We start from the raw sequence: 14073 nt of genomic DNA on the forward strand, positions 1-14073 counted from the left end.
CTGAGGAACAGAACATAGAATGGTTGCCAAGTTGCTGCCTCTGTATTTCCTTCCTCAGAAGAATCTTCTCCAGCTGCTCTCTCATTTCATCTGCTAACCTCATGTTCACTTTTCACCTCCTGATCTTAAGAGCTGGCCCTGCCACTCCATTGAAATAGGAAGGGCTTTTCAGCCCTTACCTCATTTGACCTCTCTGAGCCATCTGACATCTTTGCCCACATCCTTTTTAATAATGCTTTCTCCTCCCTTGGCTTATGCCCTGCCCATGTATTTCTCCTGACTTGTTGCTTCTCCTCAAGCTCATCCTTCATCTGTCCCCACCCTCAAATGTAGACCTCAGGGTCCTAATCTTTCTCCTTTTTAAAATCTCCTGGTATATACCCACCTGGGAAATCTCTTGTATGGTCATGGCTTCAACTGCTAGCTAACTGGAGTGGTCTCCCAAATCTGTTTCCAGCCAACTTCTCTCTTCTAAACTAGAACTCATGTCTGTTTGTCCACAGAACACTTCCACTGGATTTCCCTCAGTTTGACTTTCTCAAACTCAGAAAGTCCAATGCTGAAACCATGATCTTTCCCTAAACCTGGAAGCTTCCCTAATATTTTAAACATATCACGCATCTGCTCAAAACCCTTCAATGGCTCCTTGGAGCTACACGGAATAAGCTTCCTCAGTTCCATAAAGCCCTTCATGACCTGACTCCTACCAGCCTCCCCTCTTACTTGATCTCTACTCTCCACACCCTTGCTCCTCCTTGCTTTCTCCTTCCTGGATTATTTTTCTGTTCCTTTGCTCTAGTTGGAATCACTTCCCCTTGGTCAATTCAGTGAGCATCTACTCCACTTCCACGATTCAATTCAAGTACTGCCTTGTCTGCCAACATCCAACAAGACACTGGACTCTAGAAAAGGAAGGCAGGAATCCTTACTTCCTTATCTCTGCACTTCTGTTGGTCCTGGAATTCATCACCCTGATGGAATAACTTTGTGGTGGCAACCTGCTCCTTGCTGGGCAAGACTTTAACTGGCTGCAGTTTGTTGTGGAGTTTTCCAGTTCCCCCACCCATCTGGGATTATCTTACTGGCCTCGTTGAATAGCTGTGGTGCCAAGTGAGTGGTAATTCTTTGGGTAATTTAGTTAGAGTACTGTTAATGAAAATTCTTTAGAGTAAAAGATGCAATAACTATAACTAGGATAATCTTGTTAGGGGCAGAGTATAGCACTTAATTCAGCATTTAGTACGTTATAAAGAGGCAGCAAAATGGGAGACAGAGCATGGACTCTGAAGTCACGGTGCCTTAGTCTGAAGTCTGGCTCAGCTATGAACTAGCTTTATGACTCCGGGCAAGTTTCGGAGCCTCTCAGTGCCTCAGTTTTTTCACCTGAAAAATGGAGATGGTAATAATAATACCTTCCTCATAGTATGGAGGTGAGAGGTGCGTTTATATATGCATGTATATATGTGTATATGTGTGTGTGTGTATTTACATTTGTTACTTGGAATGGTGTTTGGTATTTAATGTGTTTCCTATTACTATTTTTAGCTTGTTAGATGACTAAGGGAAAAACCAAGGTTCAGTAACTGTGAGATAGATCATTTTCAAATAGAGGGTTAAGCAGCCTTCCTCTTTTACACCAGTAAAAACAACCACCAAACACTCAACTCTCCCATTAAACTGTACATTGAATAACAAGCTTATATGTCTTGTGTTTTTTAGGCTATTGTACTAGGCAAGTAACTTTTGCTTACTCTTATATTAGGTAGCAGTAAAAACAAGAAAAGAATGAACAGGCTTTTGAACATACATTTTAAAAAAAAATTTCATGTGCAAGTACTATAATGAATGTCTCTGTAAATAGTTAGAGCAAGCAATTATAGAAACTTCAAACACCAGGGAGCCCTGTTAATATGAACCACTGTGCACCTCAGTAGATGTGATCTCTATGGCATTTGATTATCACAACAACCAAATCCCTAGAGGTAGAAGGTGCAGGTATTACTGTCCTCATTTTATGAATAAGAAAACCATCAAAAAGTAACACAACTTCTATATTTTTGGATTCCCTGTCAGAATGCACATTCTAATATTTTTTTTCGTATTTTTATACTTTATTTTATATGCATGGTATTAAACAAAATCAGGCTGTTTTGAACCACTTCACACTCCAGAGAATCTGTAGAGAGGCTCTGAAAGCCCTTTTGATAATGCTTTTCAGATTTGAGGAGTTCCTTATGATGATTCTTACTTATATCTTCATTGTTATTGATGCTGATCAAGGAACCTACTGGTACAAAAGAAACCAAGGAGAGTCAGGGAGATGACAAGAAGTATAAAATAGTTTAACAAAGAAAAGACATCATATATTTGCCTGTTGTTCTGTAGTCTAGTCAAAGCTCTGTTGCATGATATTATTGCATCCATCTATTTCTCTCCATTTCTAGCACCACTAACTACCCTGTTCCATACTAGCGTGATTTCTTACCTGGATTGCTGTAATATCCTCCTAACTGATTTACCCACAACCACTCAGTACTCTCCAAATCTGTTCTACAATTTGTTGCCAGAATCATCTTTTTAAAATACAAATTTGATCATGTCACTCATTTCTGCTTAAATCCCTTTATTGGACTTCCATCGGTCTTGAGATAAAACCAAAATTCTCTTAACAAGGCTTATAAGACCCTGTATCGCCTGGTCCACCTGCTCATGGTAGAGATTGCAAGTTGTTAATAACACCCATTTCTCTTCTCCTGTAACACAGATGGTTTTCATTTCCCTGGCTCCCTGACTGTTAGGGGTGACCATGTGACTGAACTTAACTAATGGAATGAGAGGAAAAATGAGGGGCTTCCCTGGTGGCGCAGTGGTTGAGAGTCCGCCTGCCGATGCAGGGGACACGGGTTCGTGCCCCGGTCTGGGAAGATCCTATATACCGCGGAGCGACTGGGCCCATGAGCCATGGCCGCTGAGCCTGTGCGTCTGGAGCCTGTGCTCCGCAACGGGAGAGGTCACGACGGTGAGAGGCCCGCGTACTGCAAAAAAAAAAAAAAAAAGAAAAAGATACTCTGCTATTTTCCGGCCTGGCCCATAAAAACCTCCCATGATCCTACCAGGTGACTAGGATGCAAAACTTATGATGACCTTGAAAGCCACGTGTTGAAGATGATAGAGTAATATCAGCATAGCATGAATCTCTGACAGTGGGTTCCCCAGGATCACTCAACACCACCCCTAACCTGGAATTGCAAGGACACCGTGGAAGAAGAGAGCATGGCAAGCATGAAGAACTGAAAGATCTATTCAGTGTTGCGGAGACGTGAGGCATGGACAGCATCATGGGTAGGTGAGGCAGAAGATGCAAGGCACTGGTTATAGCAGACTAGTCTGCAGCAACAGTTAGACCCAAACATATAATGGCTCAAAACAATAAATGTTTATTTCTCTCTCATAACGTTTGAAGACAATTCCAGTGTAGGATTATGAGTAAAGCACACAGGTACCTGTCATTTAAACTTCCTAATTAAATTCTTTTCATCCTTCAGATCTTAGCTAAGGTTATATACTATTTCATGAAAGTCCTTTCTGAACTCAAGTCCTCCTATTATAGGTGTGTCTCTCCGCGTATTTTTCCTTCATAGATCTTGTGATGACTGTAACATTTTATTTGTTTTTTTGTGTGCTTATTTAATTACTTTATGTCCCTTTTGCTAGAGTGTCAGTTCTGTGAGTGTGAGGACAGTGTCTATTTTTGTTCATTCAGCATCTACATAGGGCCTTGACATAAGGACAATCGATAATTTTTGTTGAATAAATGAATCAGATTGTTAATTTGTATCATTAAGAAAAAATATTTTAAAGTACAATTTATAGCTGCAAGTTATGGTGCAAATTTTTTTTTCTCGACATTAAATGTTGTTTTGCCACTTTGTTTTTAAGGGTTTTTAATAATTGCTGACATACTTTAAGATCATAATCTCAAGAGAACACAGGGCTTGATTTATAACTCTTGATGTACCAGCCCTCCAGCCAGCTGCCCTGGTTTAGTTTATTTGCCTTAAGCATTTTTACTTTCCCTGATAGTTAGTAACCACATACAATTTCGGATTGTTTTTTTACCGAAGAACCTTCTGGTTGGGGAAATAAAACAATGCTAGAGAATTAAATATACAAGGAATCAGTTATATTCTGGATATAACTTTGTATGGTGAAGAAAAAAAGAGCGTGGGCTTAAAGTAGATCTGAGGACTTGATTTCTAGTTTAGGGTGACCAGATATGTAAGTATGTTCCATGCCATATTTGGGATGTACTTTTTTTTAAACAATTATTTCTTGTTTATCTGAATTTAAAATTTTGTTGGGTATCCTATTTTTATTTGCTAAATCTGGCAGCCTATTTCTAGTTCTGCCACTTACCAGACTCTGCTCCTTAGATAGGAATTTTACCTTGAGAGAATTAAAGGAGGTGTAACATTTGAAATTCTTAGTATAGTGTCAGGCACTATGTGCTGACACTTAGCACTCAAAAATATTTATTCTCGGGCTTCCCTGGTGGTGCAGTGGTTGAGAGTCTGCCTGCCGATGCAGGGGACACGGGTTTGTGCCCCAGTCTGGGAGGATCCCACATACCGCGGAGCAGCTGGGCCCGTGAGCCATGGCCGCTAAGCCTGCGCGTCCAGAGCCTGTGCTCTGCAATGGGAGAGGCCACAACAGTGAGAGGCCCGCGTATCGCAAAAAAAAAAAAAAAAAATTATTCTCATTTTTACTTTTTTTGTTTTTAGAAAATTTTATTTATTTATATTCTCCTTATTTATATATGTAATTATAAAAGGTACTATCTACTGCAATAAGATTCCATTACTTATAATAATGAGCTACAATTTATTGTGCATCCTACTATATATAAGGAATTGTTCTAAGCCCTTCACGTGTATTATTCGATTCATTTCTTCCAATGAAACTTGAAAAGGTATTACATTATTTCCGCTTTACAAGTGAGATGCGGAGAGTTTGGATCACTGCCCTGGGTGATAGCGTTCAGTAGTGGTAGAGACTGCCTCAGATCCAGGTGATTCCAGGGCCTGCCTTCTCCACCACCGTACAGCAATTCCCGCATGTTACAAATGAGGCTGGGTCCATTTGTGGATGAGCATTCTTTCATATTTCACAGAACTGCTTTCCCGTAGCCCCTCTAACCCTGGGGAATTGATTTTGCTGCCCACCTGGTAAAATCAGCCATTCATTTTGCACCAAGAGCTGATTTTATAGAAATCTAAATACACTTTACTAGATTTACCTGTTAACACTAAAAGAAAAAAGTTCCCTGTTTGCCTTTTTGTTGGGTCAAGCCTTTGGTTTTATAGGCTTGTTTGAGTAAGTAATTATTCTGTTTATGCCAAGGCCTCCTTTATTGAGCCATAAATGCATCCCGGACCACTCAGAATAACAAGCAGCCCCCTTCCCTTTGAGCCTAGTAGGCAAACACTGTTTAGCTAGACAGAAGTTGGCTTGCCTGCTCCTGCAGGTTTCTCTCTCTCTGGAAACCTCCTATGAAACCATGTGAAGGGGGGAAAGAGGATCAGATAATTGGGATCTTTAAGATGGTTATTATGAAAAATGTTCTGGAACCAATTCAAATACCAATCAGAAACCACATTGTTCAACTAAATCACTTTCAGATGCCACATAAGATACAAAATACAATTATTTCCAGTTTAAAAATATAATGTTCCTTTAAAAAAAACCACAGTATTTTATTTTATTATTTAAAAAAAAAACAACAAACCTGCTTTGGCTGGAATTCAGGGCCGTCACAGATGATGTACAGACAGGCTTTGTACAGGTCCCTTTGGATCCGGGGCCTATAGACCTCACTGTAATGTATTTAAAAGTTCCTTAAAATGGATGTGACGGCTGTTTTCTTTGTGTATTACAGAAATATACAGAGTTCAGAGGCTCCGTGGCTACACTTTGGGCATGTATGTCATTAGAGGAATGAAAAAATGATGATGGCCAAATGCTGTATTAAAATCCCATTAGAAACGCTGGGAGGAATTTATGGCCCCAATCTCTTTTATCTGACAGGCGTCAGTTTGGTGAAACAGTTTTCCTTCTTGCCATTTTCTTTTTTTTCCTTTCTTTCCTCTGTCTTTTCTTTTCCCTCTTTCTTTTCTTTCCTCCCTCCCTCTCTCTCTCTCTCTCTTTCTTTCGTTCTTTCTCTCTCCCTCCCTCCCTCCCTCCTTTCCTTCCTTCCTTTTTCTTTCTCTCTTTCTCTCCCTCTCTCTCTTCCTTTCCCTTCCCCTTCCCTTCTCTTCCTTTTTTATTTCTTGCAGTTCTCAACTTGGCCACAGAATGTCTGGATGTTGTCTTGACCACCAGAAAGGCAAATATTATCAGGTTTCTGTCAATATTTGCTCTTCTTTACTGTCTCCCACATCAGGCAGCATTGAGGGGGAAGGTCATTCATCCTTTTCCCAGATAGACTTTCCTCTCTAGTTGAGGTTTCATTACATCCATGCATGTTTATCTGAGCCGTCATCACTGTGATGAGGGGCAAGGAGGTTAACACACCATGTGACCTCAGGAATGATTTCTGTTACAGCAGCTCCCATATGAACCATCAGACTTTGAGCATGAATTTTAATGGACTCAGAACCGCTTCTCCAGCCTTGGGGCCAGAGGTCACTGGCTTTCAGAGTAAATCTTCCATAAACTGTCAAGAGAGGTGTGGATTTTTGTCCCTCTTCAGATCTGTAGGGCATGCATCACCCTCTGTGGAACAGGAGGGAAATACCAAATCATTACTCCATTGAGTATAGAGTTACTTATGGAGTAACACAGAAAATTCAGCCCACAAAGAGCAGCTACGGGGTCTAACAATAGGAGCAGTAAGAGCTGGGAATTCTGGCTCTGGTCCTGTCTTGCCACTTACAAGCTGTGTGACTGTCAGCAAGTTGTTTTCTCTCTAGGTTCAGTTCACTTATCTGAAAACAGAGGGCTGCCTCTGAAACTCTCTGTTTCTGTGAATCCAACTCACCAAGAGTCAGACAGGGGAGATAAATATTGCTGTGAGATGTTTTAACCAGTGATACACAGTAGCCACTGTAGGTTTTTTTCCCCCTAGGTATTAGTGAGATACTCTGAGAAAACCATAATTCAGAAAGAGTCATGTACCAAAATGTTCATTGCAGCTCTATTTACAATAGCCAGGAGATGGAAGCAACCTAAGTGTCCATCATTGGATGAATGGATAAAGAAGATGTGGCACATATATACAATGGAATATTACTCAGCCATAAAAAGAAATGAAATTGAGCTATTTGTAATGAGGTGGGTGGACCTAGAGTCTGTCATACAGAGTGAAGTAGGTCAGAAAGAGAAAGACAAATACTGTATGCTAACACATATATATGGAATTTAAGGGAAAAAAATGTCATGAAGAACCTAGGGGTAAGGTGGGAATAAAGACACAGACCTACTAGAGAATGGACTTGAGGATATGGGGAGGGGGAAGGGTAAGCTGTGACAAAGTGAGAGAGTGGCATGGACATATATACACTACCAAATGTAAAATAGATAGCTAGTGGGAAGCAGCCGCATGGCACAGGGAGATCAGCTCAGTGCTTTGTGACCACCTAGTGGGGTGGGATAGGGAGGGTGGGAGGGAGGGAGATGCAAAAGGGAAGAGATATGGGAACATATGTATATGTATAACTGATTCGCTTTGTTATAAAGCAGAAACTAACCCATTGTAAAGCAATTATACCCCAATAAAGATGTTAAAAAAAAAAAGAAGGCTAAATAATTCCATACTTGAGAGAACTCAGAGTCACTGATCATACATTAGTTCATGCTCATGTCTTTCTACCAGCCTAAAAGCCACCTGAGGACAAGGATGGTGCCACCCATCTCTGTATCTTCACCTCTGTCCCTGTTTGTTGAGTGTGGGAACAAAGGTGTGAAAATTAGATAGTACTTATGGTGAGGAAAGTGAAGGAGGAGGAGAAATCCAACAGATAGGTCGAAAACTTAGAGCACACTATCACAGAAATTAAGGCAGGAGAGCATCTGAGGAACAGCACGTGGACACCACTGTTGAATGCTGCAGGTGGGCGAAGAGAGGCCAAGCAAAAGGCCCTTCAGCTGGGGAATATCAGTCTCTGGAGAGGAGAAGAGTTGCTCTATTGTGACTTCAACTTGCAACTTTCATCTAAGGAAGTTAAAGCTCTTCACCTGTCTAGGATCTCAGGAAAATAGGAAGACAGCACTGTCATTCAAGGTTGAATAAACTGAATTTTGAAGAAATTGATCTTTCACTAAATGCTACACAGCAATAGAAGTGTCAAGTCTATACCTCTGACCTTTTAGATCTCACGCCCTCTAGACTACATTGTCTACTTTACTTCTTATTATCGTGGGATGGACTAGTTAGTGGAAAGGGGCAGAATGGCCTAGAAGCTGGCAGAGTATACTTGGAGGCCCAGAAGATCATTATACATGCCACCACAGGCTTACTTCTCACTACATCCTTGAATCAAATGGAAGGAAGAGTTTGAACTACTTAATAGTAAAGAATTACTTGCAAAAATAGCAGAAGATAAGAATCAGTAGTAGGCAAGAAATGGGAAATGTGAACATTTTACAACGATTATGTTCAAATGACTCTCAGCAGAAAATTATGTATCTGCAAGGACTGGCTTAAGTAAAACTATGACGATAGGATTTAATACTAACTTCAAATTATAGACCCATCTCCAAAACAGAGAAAGAATATGGTCAGGGGCAGTACCATTTAGATAATTAGTTTTAAGGAATGTTAAAATGCATTTTGAGAAAAAAATTGGAAATACCCAAAGAGTAAAGAAATCATGAGCCAGAAAGGGTATGGACTTTTGCAGGAAAATTATGCCAAGAATATTATATTACTTTTTTGAGAATAAATTTATAATATTAGTGAGAAAGGAAAGGTGGATGCTATTTATTAGAGTTTTTATAGACTATTTGATTCAGAAATAGCAAAATTATATTTTTAATTTATTTTGAAACTTAGTTTCAATTGGCATACATTATATTCCAAAGGCTGCTTGTAGAAGAACCAAGAAAAGAAAAAGTCAAGGTGCTGGAGTTTGGAAAGCAATATGGTTTATATCTCTTTCTTATAAATATTTTTATTGCTTCTCTGAAAGAAAAAGGAACATTAATGAAATTGGCGCTTAAGCCCTTAGTTTGAGAGTGTAGTGAACATTAAAAAATGACATAATTAAGACAAAATTATTTCTCTCTTTTCTCTGGGTTCTGTGAAAGGTCAGAGGAAAAAAATTTATTCATTTATTTAATTATTTGTAATTAAAATATTTATATTTTATAAAATATTAATATTTATTTTGTTTATTAAACATTTATTTCTCCATGATCACATTGATCCCATAATAAATACAGCAGGGACACATACAGAATTACCATTTATTTAAATTTCAGTTTTCTGCACCTTGATTTCCTTACCTGTAAAATGGAGATTATAACAGCTAGTTCTGAGTGTAACTGTGAGAATTAAATGTGATAATTTGCGTAAAACAGCAGAATGCTTGACATATCATATGGTAATGATATCACAACAAACATTATCAATCACTTACTCTGTACTAGATACTCTGTTTTTATATATGCTAACACATTTGATATTCACAACAACCTTATGGTGGATGTAGACATTGTAATCCCATTTTGTGGAAGAAGAAGCTGTAGTTTAAAGGGTCTAAGTAACTTTCCTGAGCTTATAAGCAGTATAGCTGAGATTCAGACCCAGACAGTCTGACTCTATTGCTCATACCTGGCAGCTATTATGGTCATTACTACAACTACTAGGCTGAGCTGAAATTGCAGCAATAGGAATTTAAATACAGACATGAAGTTCTTGACTATAAAGATTATGAAAAAATGGAATGGAAAATTTTGAAGTACAAAAATCCCTAGAGATTCTTAAGTGTATCTCAGCTGTCAGCTGAGGTCCTACTATCCCTTGGAGACTTAGATCAGCTTGGTTTAAAATTCCACTTTGGTACCTGTGCAAGTTCAGAGCCATCTCTACAATTTCTGTGAATCCTTAATGGCTTTGTTTCTCAGTTTTCTCTGCCTTGCTTTGGATTTATCCTGCATCATCCAAACACAGAGTCCACTTTCTCAAAATATGTCATTAGCTTAGTGGTTTTACTGAAGATCTGAGAGATTATGGGAGAAGTCACATCACATACAATATTATCAACTTCCTGGTTTCACCTCCAGTCCTCCTCATTTCAGACAAGAGCAAACATGCTTGGCAAGCATGTCATTTCCAACCATCTAGTAAATGGTGGAGCCAGAACTACAGACAGGATCCTGTTGGCAGATAAGATGATCAAGCCAGTGCAAGTGAGGAGAAAAACCTCCTTTTTATTCATCTAGCTATTCCTCTTAAGGCCTGCATTTTCTTTCTACCAATAAAAGAAAAATAAAATAGACATTGTCAAAGCTAATGGAAACCACTTCTGATTTTATTGATTTTGGGTCCTCTCTTTTTTCCTGGATGAGTGTGGCTAAAGGTTTATCAGTTTTGTTTATCTTTTCAAAGAACCAGCTTTTAGTTTCATTAAACTTTTCTATTGTTTTTTGGTCTCTATTTCATTTATTTCTGCTCTGATCTTTATGATTTCTTTCACTCTATTAACTTTGGGTTTTGTTTGTTCTTTTTCTAATTCCTTTAGTTGTAAAGTTAGGTTGTTTGAGATTTTTAACTTGTTTTTTGAGGTAGGCTTGTATTGCTATAAGTTTCCCTCTTAGAACCGCTTTTGCTGCATCCCATAGATTTTTGGACTATTGTGTTTTCATTTTCATTTGTCTCCAGGTTTTTTTTTTGTTTTTTTTTTTTTTTGCGGCACGCGGGCCTCTCACTGTTGTGGCCTCTCCTGTTGCAGAGCACAGGCTCCAGATGCGCAGGCCCAGCGGCCATGGCCCACGGGCCCAGCCGCTCCATGGCATGTGGGATCCTCCTGGACCGGGGCATGGAGCCGCATCCCCTGCATCAGCAGGCGGATTCCCAACCACTGCACCACCAGGGAAGCCCTCTCCAGGTATTTTTTTATTTCTTTGATTTCTTCAGTGATCCATTGGTTGTTTAGTAGCATATTGGTTAGCCTCCACATGTTTGCTTTTTTTTTCTTGTAGTTGATTTTTAGTCTGCTAATGTGATCAAGAAAGATGCTTGATATGATTTCAATTTTCTTAAATTTACTAAAACTCATTTTGTGGACTAGCATGTGATCTATCCTGGAGAATGTTCCATGTGCACTTGATAAAAATGTATTCTGTTGCCTTTCAATGGAATGTTATATATATATATATATATATATATATATTTATTTATTTATTTATTTATTTATTTATTTTTTTTTCTAGGGTGTCATTTAAGGCCAGTGTTTCCTTATTGTTCTCTCTGGATGATCTATCTGTTCATGTACATGGGGTGTTATAAAGTCCCCTGCATTATTGTGTTACTGTCAATTTCTCCCTTTATGTCTGTTAGTATTTGCTTTATGTATTTAGTGTTCCTATGTTGGGTGCATATATATTTACATTGTTATATCTTCTTGGATTGATTCCCTAATCATTATGTAATTTAAAAAATTTCTTTAATTTTGTATCTATATGAGATGATGGATGGTCACTAACTTATTATGATAATCCCTTCATAATGTATGTAAGTCAAATTATTATGCTGCATACCTTAAACTTATACAGTACTGTATGTCAATTATATCTCATTAAAACTGGAAGAAAAAAAAGCTAAATTCCTCTTGAAAATGCAAAAGACCAAAAACTGAAAACAATAAGGTTACATTAAAGTTAGAAATGTTTCTAAGATGTTACAGCAAAAAGATCCTTTGCTGTCTGACTTCTGGTTGGGTTGGGCCAGTGGGAAGCCCTGGCAGAAGCTTGGAAAAAGGGAGGAAAATGAGGTCAGAGCTCTCTCCCTCTTGGGTCATCTGAAGCTGGCTATGTTGCTCAACCAAAGGTCACTGCTTTTCTGTGGCAGCCTGCTAGTATCCAAACCCTCTCCTCATCCTTTGAGGCCTAGAGGTAGTAACAGCTCTGCTGTCCTAACTACAGGTTACTGCAGTACACAGTGCAGTTCCCTATATTCCATCTATACCATGTGTTATGGGTTGAATCATGTCCCCTAAGAAGATGTTGAAGTCCTAACTTCCAGTGCCTATGAATGTGACCTTATCTGGAAATAGATTTTTTGCAAATGGTCAAGTTAACATGAGGTCATTAACGTGGGCCCTAGTTCAATATGACTGTGTTCTTAGAAAAAGACACAGAGACATGCACACAGGGAGAACGCCATGTGAAATGAAGGTAGAGATCAGAGTGATGCATCTACAAGCCAAGGGATGCCAAAGAGTGCCAACAAACCACAGAAGCTAGGAGCTAGGCATGGAATAAAGTCTTCCTCATGGGCCTCAGAAGGAACCAACCCTGTCAACAGGGCTTGATCTTGGGATTCTGGCCTCCAGAACGATGAGATAATAAATTTCTTCTGTTTTAGCTACCTAGTTTGTTGTACAGCAGCCCCACAAAACTGTTAAATCATTTAAATAGTCCCTTAAAAATTCCCAGATTTTTCTTCTTTCAGCCACGTGGTGTGGCTTGTGGGATTTTAGTTCCCTGACCAGGAATTGAATCTGGGCCCTGGCAGTGAACGCGCCGAGTCCTAACCACTGGACCACCAGGGAATTCCCCAGAGTTTTCTTAATTTGATTATACCAACTGATACTTATTGGGACCCTGACTGATATAAATGGTATTATATAAGGAAATAAATCACTGGAATAATGTCTAGCTTATAGAAGAACTTGACGAGGCATCGCCAGTTAAGAGCTAGTTGTGGGCTGTGTTTGAAAATCTCTCACGTAAACTAGTACAAAGCATCAGACTGGAAGCCAACATTTGTATGACACATTTGTAGAGTTTGCTAATTGCTCAATACTGTGCTCCTTTTCAGCTATCCAATGATTAATTCCCATCTCCAAACATCCATTAGCTCTTGAGGACATTTAGTGGGAACAAAATATCTGTGACATGTTAAGAAGAAAAATAAAACAGGGTAATGGGACAAAGAGTTATGGGGTAGGGGCTCTCAGAAGAGATCTTTCAATGGAGTAAAGGAGTGAGACCTATGGAAATCTAGGGGCCAGTGTCCTGGGCAGAGAGAGCAGCCTATTCAAAGCCTCTGAGACTGGAGTGTGCTTTGTGTGTCAGAAACAGAGTGGAAGCCAGCATGGCTGGAGCAGATGGAGGCAGCAACAGGTAAAAGATAAGAGAAATAACCCTCATTTCCCTTTCTTTTTTTTTGTTTTTTAAATTAATTAATTTATTTTTGGCTGCATTGGGTCTTTGTTGTTGTGCACGGGCTTTTCTCTGGTTGCAGTGAGCGCGGGCTACTCTTTGTGGTGGCTTCTCTCGTTGCAGAGCACGGGCTCCAGGAGTGCGGGCTTCAGTAGTTGTGGCTCGAGGGCTTTAGAGTGCAGGCTCAGTAGTTGTGGCACATGGGCTTAGTTGCTCCACGGCATGGGGGATCTTCCTGGACCAGGGCTCTAACCCATGTGCCCTGCATTGGCAGGTGGATTCTTAACCACTGCGCCACCAGGGAGGCTCCTTGTTTCCTTTTCTATCCAATTAAAATATTTTAACTTTCTCTACTCATTTGTTGTGAGCATTTAAAGTTCGAGCACAGTGTTTGCAAAGTAATTAACAGAATGTTTCTCACATAATAAGTGGGGTAGAGGTCACAAGCACCATGTTTTTCTCCAGATTCCTTCTCCATCCTTTCAACACCCCCAGCAAAAATTCATATTATTCAAAAAGACTAAGAAATATTTTATTTTTAAATGACAGCCTAATATCTAATCAAGTGAATTTTCTTGACTTTGGTAAAGATGATTTTCTTCAGCCCCAAGTTAGTTTCCAGACCTTCCTGTTTATTCCATTTTGATTTGTGTGACCATGCATCCTTTCCCCGACCTTCCATTATTTCTC

This window comes from Phocoena sinus, chromosome 1 (assembly GCF_008692025.1).
Source record: "Phocoena sinus isolate mPhoSin1 chromosome 1, mPhoSin1.pri, whole genome shotgun sequence".
Lineage (NCBI taxonomy): Eukaryota > Metazoa > Chordata > Mammalia > Artiodactyla > Phocoenidae > Phocoena > Phocoena sinus.